The sequence below is a fragment of the Cupressus sempervirens genome, chromosome 3 (genome assembly GCF_028749045.1).
Source record: "Cupressus sempervirens isolate cs-2001-9-10 chromosome 3, ASM2874904v1, whole genome shotgun sequence".
Taxonomy (NCBI): Eukaryota; Viridiplantae; Streptophyta; class Pinopsida; order Cupressales; family Cupressaceae; genus Cupressus; species Cupressus sempervirens.
This window is the reverse complement of record NC_143120.1, coordinates 308922300-308934938: the sequence shown is the minus strand read 5'-3', so window position 1 is coordinate 308934938 and position 12639 is coordinate 308922300.

Genomic DNA, 12639 nt, shown 5'->3' with positions numbered 1-12639 from the left:
TTTTTCATCTAAACTTTCTAAGTGTAGCCAATCATTTTGTAACCACAAGTAGATCATCAATACATTATGTTATCACTATCTTAACTGATTCTTACACTTGAATACATAATCATAACTCAACCTTTCCTCTAGGTACTTTTTTTACATCTTGTTGATCAAATCCTCTTCATCAATCAACTAAGTGATAGTGCTTGAAACATATAAGCAATTGTCTTACCAACATATAGTAGGTTTGACATCATTGACAAAATAATGATTGAAAACACTTCTTACAATAATAACAATATTTTTACTCAAATGATCTTTTCAATCATATGTCAACAATCTCTCTCTTTGGCATTGATGGCAAACCAAACTGATCAACCAGTCAAACAAATGATGAAATAACTATATCACCTAATCTAGTAGTGTAAAATGAATACTAATCTAATAACGAAAGAATTAACACAAATAAATAGTTAACACTTAAGATAGGACCAAGGTTATCACCATAAAAGGAAACAAACCAAGAATGGTAAGCTCCTTATGGTATAACCTATTATGAAATAGATAGGTCTCTGATGGATGGATATTTTTGCTCATGATGGTTCTCAAGCTTCAAGTGGATGTGTGATGATCAAGTATGGGGGTGGATGAGGGGTTCAAAAATGGAGGTATGGAGAAATTTCAACATTATTATGGTATTTTGGTAGTTTTTAGGCTCTCAAAATAGCATGATAACTTTGCATGGAAGGTGGATGATCTTTGTGGAGGGAAAGGGTTTCATTTATAGGCCAAGGGGTAGAAAAATAGATGGTCAGGATGTAAGGATGGAAGAATGGTGAGGAAGGGTTAAGATGCATTCAAAAGGGGAGCACATGGATTGTGCTTGTTTGGAGCCAATTAGAAAGTAACACATGTCACAAGGAGGATGAGTGTGAGATGACAGGATAAGGGCTGGTCAAGGTAGTAAAGAGGGAGGTTGAGTATGTAAGAGGGGTGTAAGAGTCATAAAGGGGGATGTAAGAGCCATAAATTCTTGAGGGTAAGGGTAAGGATGAGATTGTTGACTTTAGCTTGGATTAACAAGTCTAACCCTTGCTTAAAGTTATGCACATGCTTAGGAGGGGGATTAGGATTAGCTTAGAAAGGGGGTTAGCGGGCAAGTGGCTTAGCATTGATGGGATGGGTTAGTTAGGTGGTTAAGTGAGGTAAGTATGGGCGAATGGGTTGGATTAGGGATAAAGGTAGGTCTTAGGAATGTTTTAGAGGTTTGGATATTTTATTAAATGATTTATTTAATAAAAATAGGATATGAGATTAAATTAAATAGATTTGAAAATTCATTTAATTTAATAGAGGAATAAGGATTTAATTGAGAATTTGATTTTGGGTTATCATTTGATTTTATCAATTGGACTATAGTTAGTTAATTTAATTAATTAACTAGGGGATGTGGATTAATTAATTAAATAATAAATATTTAATCAGTAATATCCTAGAAGATGACTAAATGCAATTAACTATTGTGTAATCAAATTCAAGTGTCTACATTTTGCCCCTCTTCGACATAGTGTTGTAACAACACTATTTTAAAGAAGTTTTAATGTAAATGATGTGAAGAAGAATTTTTAAAGTAACATGGTTGCCCTCATTTTCAGTGGAAGAGGAGAGAATGGATTGTGTGATGCCCCCTCAAGAATGTGGTAGGGAGAGAAGGCAAGGCCTGACAGCTTGTTAAAAAGTACAAGAATCAAGGGTGAGTAGGAGGACTGAGAGTGGCCAAGAGAGGGGGTTTAAGGAAGCTCATACTCTCACTATGGGAGAATAATACAAAGGAAAACCTTGTGTGCAAGGATAACCAAGGGTGAAGAAAATTGGTTTATAGGGGGAGGGGGGAGGGATTGGTTGTTTAAATTGAAAACTGAGGGAAGTGATTTGGAAGATAGCAGGGTGGAAAAAAGTATGATTCTAGGATTGTGATTGGTGATGACTAAGATTATGATTGATGCAAAAGTTATGATTATGATTTATGTAGGAGTTATTATTCTAATTGATGTAGGAGCTATGATGATGATATGGATACTATGGGATTGATAGATTGGTAAGATCATGATGGCAAGATTGATTGGATAGGATGTGATGTTGTGATAGGATGGGATGTTTGGATAGGATGGAATGTGTTGATAGGATGGGATGCTTGTGATGCTTGGATAGGATTGAATTCTTGGATAAGATGGGATGCTTGAGATTATTGGATAGGATGGGATTCTTGGATAAGATGGGAGTATGAAGTAATCCATTGAAACTTGAATGTGGGAGTGTCCCAAAGAGGAGCACCACCATGTAGTTTGAGCACTTATTTTGATATAAGAATATTGGAGATATGCCAAGGTTACTATGAACATCAAGGCCTTTGTACCAATTTACATAGGAATAATGCAAAAAAAAAACACAAGGATTGACCTAGCATCACACATGAATCATAGAGCAAATAATACTGGGTAATCCACAAGCAAACAATATTTCCCAAGTGCACCATGTCACCACAAGTGATCACATGTTTGGATTATGCAAGGGTCATATCCAAAGGACTCACAAGCATAAAAGAAAATGAAAAAGACCTGATCAAGACCTTGCTCTCAAATTTCCCCATTTATAGCACACCATGATATAAAATATTGTGGCGACCTTGAGGAGGGAACAACCCAAATTGCTTGGAAGAGATACTATAAGAACCAAACTTGAAATCCCAAAAAGAAAATAAATCAAAAGAAAATGTAAATCCATAAAAAAGTTAAACTTTTGCCAAAGGGATTGGTAGGATTGGATACTAATGGACCAAGATCAGATGAGAGGAAGGATGCATCCTACAAGGATCTATCAGTAATATTGAGGACTAGGATGAGTTAGGCAATCATAACATTTTAGGACAACATTTTGATGATAAGGGATCTCATAAAAGGATTCACTAGAGCACCTAACCAAGATAATTGCAATGTTGAGATCAAGCATAAACTGACATAAAGAGATGAGAGATATACAATGGGACCAAGCTAAGGACTAACGCACAAAGAATATACAGCTGACAGATCAAAGAATTCACAAGGAATTACTGTACATAAAGCTCAATATGATAGGATAGCAGTGGGAAAGATAAAGATGAGAAGATAGTGGATAAAAGGATTGGGATGAGAAGATAGAGGGAAAGATTAGGATAAGAAGATAAAGGAAAAGTGTGGGATAAGGAGATAGAGGAAAACCTCAGGATGAGGAGATAAAGGGGAGAAAAAGCTCAAGATGAGAAGATAGTTTGTGAAAAGCTTAAGATAGCAAGGGTAAAAAGCTCAAGATGAGGAGATAGTGGAAAAAGCTTAGGAGGAGGAGATAGTGGGAGTAAAAAGCTCAAGATGGGGAGATAAAGGGGATGAAAAGCTTGGGATGAAGAGATAGAGGGGATGAGAAGATAGTGGATTGAGGGTGGATAGGGTAATATGGATAAGGGAATGATATACTTGACAACAAGGAGTGGGAAGGATGGATCCAAATGATGATTATTGGAGTGTAACCAAGGCTTGCAACAAGGTTGGGTAGAAGATTAAGAAGGTGATTGGGTGAGTTGAAAGATGTGCAATGGGATGGTGTAGTGGATGGTAGATTTATAGGAGCATTAGGATATGAATGGATGACATTGGGGTGTACGGGGATAGCCTAGATCTAGATACCAATGACAATGGATGTACCAAGCAATGGAAAGAGGGATAGATGGTGGGAAGTGCAAGGAGAGAAGAAAAGGGTATGACTAGTAGAAGATTGGATAGAGGAATGTGAAAAGATAAGGATTGGGAGATGAATGGTTCTGGGGATGACAAGATGAAAAAAGGTCTAGAATGAGGAGATGGAAAGATGGACATGACACAATCTCCAAGGAATATAGTGCCCTAATTATATGTTATATGTGAGGAGGTTTTATAAGGGGTGGGATAGGATGGAAGATTGGTCAACAAGAGGATGAGGGAGATGGAAGGAAGTTAGGATGTGAAAGGTGAATGAGCAAGGAAGATATGGGATAATTATGTTTGGTGGATGAGGATGATGGAGGGATTTTATGGGGATGAAAGAATGGATAGATAAAGGATAGGTGGATACAAACATTGATTTCAAATGGATGTTCAAAGGATGACCAAAAGCATGTATCTAGTGGTGGACTTTATTTTTATCAAGATCTAAAGGAAGATGGTGGGTGAAATAGATGGGATGTGATTGGTATGGTGGGATGAGATGGGTATGGTAGGTGATGGAAAGTGCCCCTAAGTGTGCAAAGCAGTTGGATAAAGGGATTACGCATGATGCTCATTTAACAAGTTTTCATCATGGTACTTGTCCAAGGTGCTTGAATTGCCAAGTTTTCACTAGTGGACGATTTTTGTTGTTTTTGTTTTTTTTTTTTTTTTTGACTTTTTGTGATGCATTTTTACTCGTAGATGTTAGTAGGAAGGGGAGAAAAAGATTGGATTAAAGGGGTAGTAGGGTGGGTGGTAGTTGGTAGATAAGGGATGGGAAGACATAAGACTTGTGGGTAAATGGATGAGGAAAATGGAAAGATCATCAGTGGCACACACCTTGAGAGGTGACGAAGTAGTGGGGAAGATCATGGTGAACGAGGTCAAGGAGAAAATGGAGGAAGAGAAATATAAGGAGTAATAGTAAAGTTGGAAGATGGAGGATTGGAAATCTAGGATAAGAAGCATAGGGACTAAAAGTGGGTTGGTAGGATGAAGGATGTATATATGGAGATTTGGATAGAGTATGAATGGATGAGGCATTTTGAGTAGCATGGATGGATGCCAATTGAGATTTGTCTTTGAGATTAATTTCTTTTATGAGCATTGTTCTAGGTATCCACATGATGTTTGATTTTTCACCTTGGGCCTTTGTGGCCTCTTGACTTTTTCTTCGATTTGGATCAAATGCTTCTCTTTGGGAACATTTATTTTAGAAGGGACATCTCAAGACTTGGATTGTTGTGGATTTTTGGATTTGTGCTTTTTAATTTTGGCATCCAATATGCTTTTATTAGTCATGGTATGGGAACACAAGGATGGAGGATATAGAGGGATTATGGTTGGAATGATAGAGTTTGAAGGTTGGAAGGGAATCAAGGATGAGTGTCTTTGATGATCTAGCTAGTGGATTTGAGGGGATGGAATGATGGATTAGAATACATGATATGGAGGCATATAAGTGCCCAAAACTGATGGAGGGAATGGAGGATATGGGCCTAAAATAGATGGAAATGGGGAAGGAGTAGGTCCCAAAATAAATGATGGAGATAAAGGATTCAGATTAGGTAAATAAGGACCCAAAATGGATGGAAAGGGTGAACAATTTAGATAAGGGATATATGGACCCAAAATGGAGGGTTGGAAATAAGTAGTAGGATAAGGGCCCAAAATAGATGTAGAACAAAATGGATGGGAACTTTGGGGTGAAGATGGAAGGACTTGAGACCATACAATGATAGAAGGGATACCAACATCTAGAGATAAACTTTTATTTATATCTTCAATATGATGTTCATTATTTGGAACACAAGATGTGAGTCCATTACTAGCTGAAGGAGTCAAAGCTTTGGATATGATAGTTAGTTCCTCTTCTATGAATCTATCATCATGGATTATAGGGTATGCATGATCATGAAGTAGAGGGTATGGAAGGATAGGATCTTGCTGTGGATGGAGGGATGGATCTTGAGATGGAGTAGATATGGTTAAATTTGGATATGGAGGGGACAGTGATTGCTCTTTAGATGGAGTGAATGGTAAAAGTGAATCATATTGGGGAATAAGTGGAAGGGTGGGATCTTCATTTGTATCATGAGATATTTCAACATCCTTTTAAACAAGAGCTTGATAGGAGTGGATAGGAGTACATGGTATGATAGGAGAAGTATGGATGGTTTCTTCAAGTAAGGTAGATGGATGGGTAAGAGGTTCTACAATGGGGATGGGTTGATGGGGGATAGACTCAGTAGGTTTATTACATGGGATTTCGGTAAGGCTAGGAGGACAAGATGTAGATGGGATTTCAAGGGATTCGATGGATGGGAGGTAGGAGATGGAAGGGGTCTACTAAGTGGGGTGGATGAGATAGGGATGATAGTGATAGGACAATGTAAGAGGAGTGATGGGGTGGGAGATGGATTTTCTTTGGGTTTCCTTATAGAATTCCTTAGAGACAAGTGTGTTGGACTAGGAAGAGTAAGGGGATTAGGGTGATGCATTGTATGACTAGGATTGGTTGGAGGATTTGGAAAGTGGTTTTGAGGATATGGGGATGGTGGGCTTGGACTAGGGATGTAGCTACTAGAATTGTTTAGGAAGGGTGGAGATTGGGATATGAAGGTGGAGGAAGATGGAGATATGACTGATGTATAAGAGCAATATGTGGGGACACTATAGGAAGGAGGTGTGGATGAGGTCAATAATGGATTTTTCTTGTCAAAGGCATGGTATGGAGTGCTAGTGGGTATGCATGGAGGAATGATGGATTAGTTGGGAGGAACATTTGGATTTTGGAGGATGTTTGGAGCAATATCTCTAAGGCTTTCAATATACCCATTGTAATAAACTAGATCTACATCATCATTGGAATAGGATGGAGTGAGAGAGAAGGTGGAATGACTAAACTTATCATAATATTATTGTGACATCATGTTGTGATGATGAGTTGTGTAGGGATGGAATGTTACTAGTTAAGACATGGAGAGAAAAGGAAGACTTTATGGAGGACCTTAGGAATGATGGTACTAGAGGAAATCTTGGAGGCTTGGATGAATCTTGGATGAGGAAATGACTATGCTAAGTATGCCATTCATTTGGGTTGAATGATTGACCAATGTTTGGGTTGTTGCAAATGGACTTGCTAACAGCTATTTCAAAGGATAGACAAGTGATCTCTTTAGCAAAAAGATTTGATATTTTCTAAAACATGGGGAGGGTTTTGAACATTCAAGCATGTCAAACACACCAATAGCCCTATATGATATTTTACAAGAATAAAAGCTTAGCTAGGGATGTCCTTGATATACACAAGGTATGTGAGGCCCAAATCTATAGATGAAAGAAAATAATGCCACATAGCTAGGAGGAGATGGTAACCAAAATCTCCACCTTCACTTCCCAAAGGTATAAATTTCTTTGGGGATTAGCCACAAGTGACAAGATTATATTTCCAAAAGAGGTTTCTTTCGATTCACCTCCTGATATTTATACTCCACCAGAATGCTAGAGTTGAGGTCATCCCAAGGGGTGATGAAATCCCCAAGAAAGACTCCTTAAAAGTGTAAAATAAGATCACATAAGTGATCTTGGTTTTAAAGACATTTGTTCATTCCAATTGATTATATAGATCTTGTAATCTATGATTGAAGACACTCATATTTATGGCATACAATGTTCATTCCAACTTGACAGTGTCATTAGCATAATGAAAATTGAAAGTTCTTCAACATAAGAAATTTGAGCATCATTGAAGTGTGTCAAAATCATGCAATGTTCATTGATATGTAGGCATTCAAGATTTGATTTAAAGCATTTTATGCCCAAATTTGAAGTGTGAGGTATAGCAATTATTATTTGATACTTGACATTGAAAATTGTATTAGTTGTTTTAAGCATGCATTCCAATAAAAAACCTGATTTTAGTCCATGGCATTCAAGATTGATTTGAGCGACATTCATTCAATGAGAAATATGTTTAAACATGCAAGTTCATTCTAAGAAAAACCTACAAAAAACATGCTTAGGTTTTTAAGATGCTCCAACCTATAATGCTACAAAAAGTCAATTTGATTAGTTACCAAAAAATTCCCAAAATTAAAGCTTAACTATGGAAAAAAAAAATTAAATTTTTTTATTCATTTTTATAGGTGTAAAAAAGCTTAGAAATACCCCTATCCTACATAACCAATAAAAGTCAAAAGTTGATTTATACTCTCTCTTCTTTTTTTGGTTTAGGACAACGATACCGCAAGGTAAACAACGATCCCATGAGTTTAGGACAGCAATCCTATAGGTTTAGGATAGCAATCCTATAGCACAGGAATGTAGCTAAGAGGCGGCAGGATTGTAGTATAGAGAATTGGTGAAAAAAGAAAAAAGTAGGTTGTGGGTTAAAAGGTTGTAGAGCGATCCTATAGGTTCTTGGGGGAGTGTTCCAATGGATAGATGGGTCAGAAAGTTCACTTAAGGAGGGAGAAACTGGGTTTTTGGGGTTGACTAATTGGGTAAAGCATTCCCACAAGTCCTTTCCAATGATCCCATCAGTGAAAAATGGCATTCTCATAGGAATAGGGTTGGCAGGGATGCAAGGGATGTGCTTAATTACACATGGTGATGGTTGCTAGAGATAAATAGTGATCCTACCTTCATGAGTTCACATTCCCACTAGTTTATGCCTACAATCTTGCAGTCATGGGTTCACATTCCCAGGATGGTAGGATCGTGAACAATGTGCATATGAAAGTGTTTTAAATTAAAAACTAATTATATGGTTGGGAGCATGATTTCCAATGAGGGACTTGTGTACCTACAAGAATATTAGCAAACCACCTATGCACACACAAAAGCACAAAATATCAATTTTGGTTAGTCTAACATATAACAAATAAAAACATGATTATAATGACTTGAATGCAGGGTCCCATCGGGCATGCCAGAATGTATCACCTAATTTAGTAGTGTAAAATAAATACTAATCTAATAACAAAAGTATTAACACAACTAAATAGTTAACACTTAAGATAGGACCAAGGTTATCACCACAAAAGGAAGCAAACCAAGAATAGTAAGCTCCATATGGTATAACCCGTGATGAAATGATAGGTCCCTAATGGATGGAGATGTGTGCTCACAATGGTGCTCAAGATTCAAGTGGATGTGTTATGATCAAGTATGAGGGTGGATGAGGGTTTCAACAATGGAGGTATGGAGGAATTTTAGCATTATGATGGTATTTTGGTAGTTTTTAGACTCTCAAAATAGCATGATAATTTTGTATGGAAGGTGGATGATCTTTGTAAAGGGAGAGGGTTTTATTTATAGGCCAAGGATAGTGAAATGGATGGTCAGGATACAAGGATGGAAGAATGGTGAGGAAGGGTTAAGATGCATTCAAAAGGGGAGCACATGGATTGTGCTTGTTTGGAGCCAATTAGAAGGTGACACATGTCACAAGGAGGATGAGTGTGAGAGGATAGGATAAGGGTTGGTCAAGGGAGTAAAGAGGGAGGTTTAGTATGTAAGAGGGGTGTAAGAGTCATAAAGGGGAATGTAAGAGCCATAAATTCTTGAGGGTAAGGGTAAGGATGAGATTTTTGACTTTAGCTTGGATTAGCAAGTCTTAATCCTTGCTTAAAGTTGTGTGCATGCTTAGGAAGGGGATTAGGATTAGCTTAGAAAGGGGGTTAGGGGGGCAAGTGGCTTAGCTTTGATAGGATGGGTTAGTTAGGTGGTTAAGTGAGGTTAGTATGGGTGGATGGGTTGGATTAGGGATAAAGGTAGGTCTTAGGGATGTTTTAAGGGTTTGGATATTTTATTAAATGATTTATTTAATAAAATGGGGATACGAGATTAAATTAAATAGATTTGAAAATTCATTTCATTTAATAGAGGAATAAGGATTTAATTCATAATTTGATTTCGGGTTATTGTTTGATTTTGTCAACTGGACTATAGTTAATTAATTTAATTAATTATCTAGGGGTTGATGATTAATTATTTAAATAATAAATATTTAAAAAGTAATGTCCTAGAAGATGACTAAATGCAATTACCTATTGTATAATTAGATTTAAGTGTCTACACTAACTAGGTTAAAATAGTAAAGCAATACCAAAAAGAAAGCTTGTGAATAAAACTTCTCCCTCTTAGGTTACAAAATATAACATTCTCTTCTTCCATGGATCAATAGAATATATAAATATTTCCCTCTTTTTTTTCTACTTTCTCCCTCTTTCTTTCTTTTAGTCTTCTAATCTTTTGATGTACTTTCTCCAATGTGCGTTCTCCTTCTGACTTGATTTTCTACTTTGATCATCTCCCTCTTGATCAATTTCTTCTACTTTCTCCCTCTTTGACAACAATTCCAAAGATATGTACTCAACACTTAGCATCTTTGACATATGTAGATATGAGCTTTTGTAGGCTCTTCAATTTTCTCCCTTTGTCACCTTGCTTGTGATTGATTTGAAATTCTACCTCTATGATTACTTTAGGCAACTTCTTAAAGAAAGATCCACTGCATCAATGTGTATCAAATGAGTATCAGCTTGTTTGATGCAAGGTACTCCCTCTATCTTTTACATTACTTTTGATAGGGGTATCACCCCTAATTTACCTCTTAGATACTCATAAGAATCCTTAGGTAATGCTTTGGTGAAGATATCAACAATTTTCTCCTTTGTGTTGATATATTCCATCTTCACCTCTTTGTCTTGAACCAACTCCCTTACATAATGATACTTAATTGCAATTTGCTTTATCTTTGTATGCATAATAGGATTCTTTAATATATTTATAGCACTTGTATTATCACAACAAAGTGTCACTGGTTCAATGATTTCTTCCTTCATTCCTTTTAGTAGCTATTTGATCCATACAATATTTGTGCAATTGATAGTAGTGGTAGCATACTCTGCTTTAGCAGTGGATTGATAAGTACAACTCTACTTCCTACTTGTCCATGTAACAAGTCTCCTACCTAAGAAAAATGCTCCTCCACTAGTGCTCTTTCTATCATCAATATTTCTAGCCCAATCAACAGCAATGTAGGCTTTTAGTTCAAATTTTCCATTTTTCTTATAGTATAAGCCATACTCTTTTGTTTCTTTCAAGAATCTCATTATCCTTTTCACTGCCATCAAGTGATTCTCTCTAGGATTAGCAGAGAATCTACTAACTATCACCACAACTAATGCAATATCAGGTATGTTGTGTACTAAATATTGCAATTTTCCAATCATGGATCTATATAATGTTTGATTGACCTTAGTTGATTCATAATTCTTTGATAGTTTGAGTGTTGTTACCATAGGCATACTTAATAGTTTTGAGTCCTCAAGTCCAAATGTCTTCAATATCTCCTTGATATATTTTGATTGAGTAATATATACACCATACTTCATTTTATATACTTGTAGTCCCACAAAGAATTTTATTTCACCAAACATTGACATCTCAAACTCTTGCTTCATTTGATTTGCAAAATCTTTACATGAAGCATCTTGTCCTCCAAATATAATGTCATCAACAAATATTTTAGATAATAGTATAACTTTTTCTTTGTCTATTTTCATGTACAAATTGTGGTTATCATCTGTTCTTTCAAATCCAATCTTAACAAGATAAGTATGAAGTCTTTCATACCATGCTCTTGGTCCTTGTTTCAATTCATACAAGGCTTTGTGCAGTCTGCATACCATATTCTTATTGTTTTTATCCACAAATCCTTCTAGTTGTTCTATGTAGACCTCCTCTTCTAATATTCCATCCAAAAATGCAGACTTGATATCCATCTGATAAAATTTGAAACCTTTGTATGTAGCATAAGCAAGAAAAAATCATACTCCTTCCATTCTTGCTACAGGGGCAAATGTTTCACCATAGTCAATTCCTTCTTCTTGTGCATATCCTTTGCAAACTAGTCTTGCTTTGTTTCTTGTTACTTCACCATTCTCATCTAACTTGTTCTTGAATACCCATTTTCTGCCAATCACATTCTTGTCCTCTGGTCTAAGAACTAGGTTCCAATTCTTGTTCTTTTCTATTTGCTAAATTTATTCTTCAATAGCCTTGTACCAATCATCATCTTCCAATGCATATTTTATTGTCTTTGGTTCCTTCATGCTTAGAAAACATGATTCACCTCTTAACCTATTTCTTGTCATTGGCATTGCATCTTTGTCTCCAATGATTTAATCTATAGGATGGTGTCTTTTGACATATTTGGATAATCTAGGCTCATTTCTTGTGGCTACATTCTATCTCTTAGCTTCAATATCACTTTGTGCATCTCTGTTAGGTATATCAGTATCTCTTTCATGTGTGCCAATCTTAGAGTTAGATTGTGCATTCTCCTCATTCTGCAACTTAGCATTTGAATGCAACGTCGTATTCACAGGATGTGACACGGTAGTTGTTGAAACTTGTTGCTAATTTATTGCATGGTTTGTAGCATCTTCTTTAGTAGGCATTCCTTCATACTAGTATGCAAAAGTCTTGTAGTCTTTTGGTTCTTTTTTAAGTTCAGCTTCATGTGCTTCTATAAACTCATCAAAATTCACATTTGCACTTTCCACAACTTTTTTAGTGTTAGTAATTAAACACTTGTAAGCTTTACTTCTTGTGGAGTAACCAAGGAATATACCTTTTTCACTCTTTACATCAAACTTTCCACTTCTAACATCTTTGAGAATATAGCATTTTCTTCCAAATACCTTAAACTATTTCACATTAAGTGGATGACCATACCATAGTTCAAAAGGTGTTGAGTGAGTACCTTTCTTTAATTGCACATGATTTAGAGTGTATATTACAGTACTTACAACTTATTTTTAGTATTTTAGGGCAACATTTTTCTCCATCATGAGTGTTTTGGCAT